Here is a 7310-nt window from a genome sequence, read left to right on the forward strand (position 1 = left end):
ATGAAGGTTAATGCTTTAGCCGATTCTGGGGCTAGCATTAATCTAATGCCTTTTTCATTTTATCAAAAATTGGAGATTCAGAAGATGAAGGCTACAAAAATGAAGATTCACATGGCGAACCGTTCGGTGACACAACCCCGAGGCATAGTGGAGGATATTTTGGTGAGAATTGGAAAATTTATTTTTCCAATAGACTTTGTAGTATTGGACATGAAAGAAGATCCAGATGTTCCGATAATCCTAGGTCGGCCATTGCTCAACACTGCTGGTGCCCTTGTTGATATCCGCGAGTCGAAGCTCACTTTGAGGGTTGGAGATGAACAAGAAGTCTTTGGAAAAAAAGATGACTTTCAAGAAAATAAAGAAGAGGTGTTCACAATTAATGAAGAGAATGAACTAGACGAATTGGAAAAGCTTATGGAAGAAGAGATAAAAGTAGTTCATCAAGTCAAAATGACAAAACCAAAGGCATCTGTTCCACATTGGATTGAAGTCATAGCTTACAAGAACCCGCCTTCTTGGGTAAGCAAAGAGGATGAGGAAATAACAAGTGATGAAGAGGAGGTCACTTCAAGAGTAACAAGGCCGGTGGTGAAAGCAGAAGAGAATGATATAAAGTACGAGGAGGAAACCAAGGGCACAAAACGCAAGCTTGAGGAAAAGGGAAAAGCTAAAAAGGAGAATTCAAAGAAGGCGTATAAAAGGAGAGTTCAAGCTTACAAAAGGCGGTTCAAGGAACAAAAGATCTTGGTGGAGGACTCTTCCGAAGATTCAACGTAGAAGGCACGGAGTCCAGCTCAAGACTCCAAGAAAAAGAAGCGCTTCTCGGGAGGCAACCCGAGTTTGGTTTGCATTTTCTTTTTAAAAATTTTCTTTTTTTTTTTTTTAAGTAGGAAAGACATCGATTCATCATCTATAAAAAACGGTAACAAGTAGAAAATTAGCTGTAGGGAACTTTAAATAATGATTGATATGCAAATTAATTAATTAATATGATAAACATTATTGAGACTTTTGCATCTGGCAGTTTCCACGACGTGGGCATAGCCCAGCCACGTCGTGGGAAAAAGGGAATGCGTGACTGAGGAAAAAAACAATTTAAGTTCCACGACGTGGGAATAACCCGCCACGTCGTGGCCCTTAAAAATCAGGGGGGACCAGTTGTTAAAACCCTTTGACTGATAATTCTCATTCCCACTTGTGAGGCTGCCGCACGAACGGAAACATTGTAACCCCACAACTAATTTCGTATTCTACTGCTAATTTCCTTGCAAGATCTTGCCAATTAATCTATTTGGTACGTGTTTTCCTTATTATTTTGTAGCAATTCTTCTAATTTCAAGTTTTCATGGTTAGGGCTTGTATGATTCACGAAATTGGTTGAATCTAATGGTTAATTTTAGATTAAATATACCTTTAATGGCCATAGGAACAAACCCCAACCATTGATTTTAGTAGAAATCGCATGCAATTAGATCGACCCACAAGTTGTGAACGACGCGACCCACGACGTGGCACAGCCTGGCCACATCGTGACTTCTGTCAAAATATATAAACTGTTTAATGTGTTGGTTGTTTGCTGTTTTGGTTTGTTCTGATTGCAGAAATGGGACCACGAAGAGCTGTTCCGCAGGAAGAAGACCCGATAGATGTCGCAAGCATACATCCTTTATACCAGTTTCCTCAAAACATTCCCCGACCGTTGCTAACAACCTACGAGAATCGGCTTGGATGGTTATACAACAGGGAGTTTGCAATAGCCCCGATTATTGATTGGGGATGGCTAGGTGGAGTGGGCATGGTAGCAGAGCTGGGACGTTATTGGTCAAAGACTTATGTTGGAGATCAATTTTCGTTTACTTGTCACGGGTGGAGGAATTTATTCACCATTCAAGAACCCGTGTACCGGGAATTATCGGTAGAATTTTTTTCTACCGTATGTTTTGAAGAACGCACCCTTGATGCCACCTACAATAGAGCACTTGTTTTTCGTTTGGGTGGTGTATATCGTGAGTGTAGCCTTTGGGAATTTGCTTGGCGCATGGGGCTCTATACGGAAGTGGAGACGCAATCTCCGTTTTTTATCCCTTTCTTGCTTGGATGTGTGCGGAATTTTGCTCCGGGTACCTTGGATGTGCAGTTTTGGAGGGGCATTTCTAACCATGAATACAACACTCGTGACTCGAGTGAGTCACAAATTCGGAATCCTGTTTTCCGATTTTTGCACCGCCTCATCACGTTTTCAATCAATCACAAGCATCATGGTGACAAGGTCCCCATCCAGAATCTATTTTATTTATGGACTCTTATTACCCCGGGGGTTTGCTGTGATTTGCCTTATATGTTGGCAAGGTTTATGGGGAAGAAAGCGGCCAATTCTAGGCCTGGGAGCCCGATTACTGGGGGGCATTTGGTTACTCGCCTGGCTAGGTCATATCATATTTTGACCCATGACTTTGTGAGGAATCTTACTCGATTCTCGGATACCAACTTGACCATTCAAGTCTTGGGTGTGATGCGAGCAGTGGTGAATATCGGGGGTCGTTTTATGATACCACCAATAGATGACGAGGAAGAGGAGGGGCAGCCGGGACAGCAACCACCCGTTAGGCCGAGGCGTCGAAATGTGCGGGCTAGAGGCGAGGTCGAGTGAGAGCGTGCTGCTTCGCAGTATGTGCAGGGAGTGCCCACCGACCCTTTTCAGAGTTGGGTTGGAACATATTTGGATAATCTACGGGGTCATGCAATTTACCATACCCAGCTTACCGAGGGTATTTATTCACATTTGGGTGTGACCCGACCACCTGCTATGCCACCGTAGTATCCCTATTTTCTGACATGGGAGGAGTTATGGCGTCCGCAAAATGATGAGGCAGGACCAAGTGGAGCACAAGATCAAGATGATGATTGATTTCATTTTATTTAGTAGTTTTTTTTTGTTTTTTTTTTACTTTGGTGTGTGATGTAAAACCTTATTAAAACTATGATGTTACTTTTTGTTTCTTTTGGGTTGTTCTACCTTTTCAGATTAGCGTTGGAATTCTAAGGAGCATAGCCGGTTATCTTTCGAGTCGTGTTTGTCTAGTCAAGGAAGCTTTGAGTTGTGAGTCCGATCCCACAATTCAAGATAAGTATGGGGTATATTAGGAGAGAGGTTCTAATTGGGACATATATTTGCATAGAAGTGTCGGACACCAGTTAGCCATTGGTCAACGCTGCTAGAGTAAATAACGCCAATACGTCATTTTCTACTGATGCTTAGTTCCACGACGTGAATTCCTTATGCCACGTCGTTGCACGCTTGCAGTTTGTAATAGTTCAGCATTATGGTGTTCGTAGTTTACACCCGAATCACGACGTGTCCAGATATATGCCACGACGTGATCCAGTATATCATTGCCATATTTTTTTCATTATCAATACCCACTTTGACGAATTGAAGTTCGAGTCTTGTTCTACACCGAGTTTCTATTTTTGGAAGTCCAATTCCGCATTTTCCACACTTTTCGAGATGCTCATGCCGTTATTCCAGGGGAGTCTGTTCCTTTTTCTCCCTTTTCTTTAATTTTGATTTGTTTTTATACATACAATGAGGGCATTGTATGAAATAAGTGTGGGGTAGGGGTAGAAAAACTGAATTGATAGGAAATTTTGAAAATTCAAAATTTTTATTAATTGAATCTAGTAATAATAATTTGAGCTATAATTGCTAGAATTATGTGGGATGATCCGATGAATGTTCAAATGTTTAGTTGAGCCAATATACGTTATAGTGCATTTGTGGCTTCCCTTATTTTAGTGAAATCATGGAACAAAAACATAACCCCGCTCGGTTTGAAGGATGCAATATGTTTAGCAGCCTAAACCTGAAATGTATCCAGGAAAATTATTATCATTAACCAATAAAGGTTGAGGTTGAGCGCCTCTGCTTAAGCATGTAGGTTTTGAGCGGAAAAAGAGAGGTACATGTAAAAAGAAAAAGGAAAAAAAAGAAAGAGAGAATTACGAAAAAGTTTGGAGAATTTTGGAGCAAATAAAGTGAAGATCAAAAGATCAAAATTCTGAAGAAATCCAAAAAGTTGAAGATACCAGAAATCAATTCAAATAAGGTGTTGAATTCAAAGAAATCGAAGATCAGAATGTCAGAGAAATGAAGAATTCAAAGGAAGCTCCATAGTGGTATCATAAATTGTAATTCTAGATTATGTATGCTTAGGTTGCTCAACTAAAAATACCTTGAGGTTAGGAGGTTTTCTGAGGATGGATTCGGAGGGTTGCATAAAATGAGCATTGTTCGGAAAAAGTGGGCAAGTGTTTATGAAGATTGTGAGTATTTAAAGTATGGGGGGTACTTTAGGAAAATTTTAGACACAAATGCATGCGTTGAGGTCTTGGCATAATGGCTGAACTAGAGTCAGATTGTTCTGTGTAGTGTTAGTAATTAAGAATTAAGTGTAAATTTGCTTGAGGGCAAGCAAAGCCTAAGTGTGGGGTATTTTGATATTTCCATATTTATACTTATTTTTAGGCAATATTTAAGTGCATTTTTATTAATAAATTGATAATATGTGCAGAATAGTGATACTTATGAGTTTTAATTGATATTTTCAGTCAATACAAAGGATTTTCGAAGAGAGGGACCAGAGGTGACAAAATGGGGAACATGGGAGGCTTGGAAGACAAGAAAATAATAATTTCATAATAAGAACTTAATTCACGACGTGGCATGGGTGTTCCAGAAGATAAACATCGCGACGCGGAGGATTTCCTTGAAGGATACGTATTACTTACAACCCATGACGTGGCGCATATGGCCACGACGTGGCGCAGGTTTTTGAGGATTATACAAGTTCTTCTATTATTACGAATAAAGGAACTTTTGGCAGAAGAAAAGGAGTTCCAGGAGACGTTTCAGAGAAGAAGGAAGGTCCTGGAAGAGGGATTTCAACACCAAAAGAAGTAAAGTTTTATATTTAGTTGATTATAAACATGTTTTTCATTAGTTTTAGCTGTGTTAGTTTAATTACTATGATGAGCAGCTAAATCTAGCTACTTTTGCTTAGCTAGATGAAGCTTTGAACTTATGAATAGTTATATGTTTATGGATTAATTTAAGTTGGTAAGAGTTGCTTGTGTTTGATTTGTATAACCTAGCATGTTATTATTTGCTTATCTAATTGCTAGATTGCATGTTCTGTGTAGCTTAGTGACCATGAAACTACATGAACTTGTTTACCTAATAATTTAGTGAACATTGAATTGTTAGAGCTAGGATTGACCAATCTTAGTTAGTAATTAGGCTAAATAAATCTTAGCTGTGCTAGAGAACGTGAATTGTGATCATAATTGCGTTTATACAACAAATCTTACATAGCATATCTACATTCACAATTAGTTCTGTGTTTAATTATGTGTGAACATACATGGTTTAACATGAATTAGTTACTTATTGGTAAGATAGAACTAAATTACTAATATAACTAAAACCCAACTTAATAAACCATAATCATTAGCTAGCCATAAGGAAGAAGTGGATTCAACTAAGCAAGAGTGTTTTTTTATTAATTTGATTAAGTTCATCTGATCTTGAAAAATCAGATAAAACCCCCTTATTAAATTTATTAATAAATTAGGTTAATTTAATAGTAATTAGGTTAATTAGTAACACCGTTCCCTGTGATCGACACCTGACTTACCTAAGCTATATTGTAATCTGACTAGGTACACTGCCTATAAGTGCATAGTTAGTCTTAGTTTGTTAGGTTATAAATATTAAAATTAGTGGGTACTTTTGTGCACATCAAGCTACGCCGACAGGAGGCGTTCAGACTTGGAGTTCCGGGTAGGCGACATGGTCCTTCTGAAGGTCTCACCTTGGAAGGTTGTCATCGGGTTTCGAAAGACGGGCAAGCTGGGCCCCAGGTTCATTGGTCCTTTCAGGGTTTTGGCCCAGGTGGGTCGGGTTGCTTATCGGTTGGATCTTCCAGCAGAGATTAGCCAGATCCACAACACTTTCCATGTGTCTCAGTTGAGGAAGTGTTTGGTGGATGAGTCAGCAGTTATTCCCTTAGAAGATATTCAGGTTGATAGCAGCCTGAATTATATTGAGAGGCCGGTCACGATTCTGGACCGGAAGACAAAGACCTTGAGGAACAAGGTAATTCAGCTAGTGAAGGTGCAGTGGGAGCACCGGAAGGGGTCTGAGTGGACGTGGGAGGCTAAGGATGAGATGAGAGAGCACTATCCAGAGTTATTTGTAGATTCAACCGTAGCAGAATTCGAGGACAAAGTATGAGTCAAGTGGGGGAGAATTGTAATGACCCGTCTCTGGTATGTTGTTTTCATGTTATTTATTTAGAAGTTTCAAGAGGGACTCGGCGAGTCTATTGCCAGACTCGTCGAGTAGAGACGGGATCTTGAGCAGCGTATAGATCGGCGACTCGACGAGTCCATATTCGGGACTCGGCGAGTCCGCCTGCCAGGTAGAAACCCTAAATCCCCGGGTTTGCACCCTAGTTAAACCATCTTATGAGTCCCAAACTCGTCTCCTTCACCCTTAGAGCATCATTTAGCAAACCCTAACCATTCCCTTGAGTATTTGAGCATTACTTGTGTGAATCTTGAAGTTTTGAAGAGAAAAAGGAGGCTAGATCCAAAGGAGTAGAAGAAGATCCAAGATCTTGCACCACTACAGAGCTAATTGAGGTAATAATCAGATTTCCTTCTGTTTCTATGATTGATTCTCCATTATAAGCACATTTAGTCCATTTTATCCATTTCTTAGCTTGTTTATAGTAGAGAGATCACATTGGGTTGATTAGCCTTCGGATCTAGCCATGTTTTAGTTCCAAAAACGTAGATCTAACACCTTTATGGAGCCATTTTTGCATGATAACCCTAGATCTACTCATTTAAGTGCCTTTTCAACCTTTAAATCCCTTTTCATGCGTATGTACACGTAAATTTGGAAACTTTACGTGGTAAACAAGCCTTAGAAACTCAGATCCATAAATTGTATGCAGTGGTTTTGAGCAGAATCGAGTTTTTAGTAACTGCATGCATGCGACTCGGCAAGTCGTTCTTCGGACTCGAGGAGTCGAGCAGCGAGTCCCCGATCTTTCCCCTTTTGAGTGATTTCGAGTGGGGACCAGTGAGTAGTAGAATGGACTCAGTGAGTCGGAGGTTAGACTCGGTAATGGAGGGACTCGACGAGTTGTTCATACAACTCGGTGAGTCTAAGGCAATCTTCATAGATTTAAGAACAACTCGTCGAGTCGGATGCAGATAGCCTGAGTTCTAGAATCGAAAGG

Source organism: Lactuca sativa, chromosome 2 (assembly GCF_002870075.4).
Source record: "Lactuca sativa cultivar Salinas chromosome 2, Lsat_Salinas_v11, whole genome shotgun sequence".
NCBI lineage: Eukaryota > Viridiplantae > Streptophyta > Magnoliopsida > Asterales > Asteraceae > Lactuca > Lactuca sativa.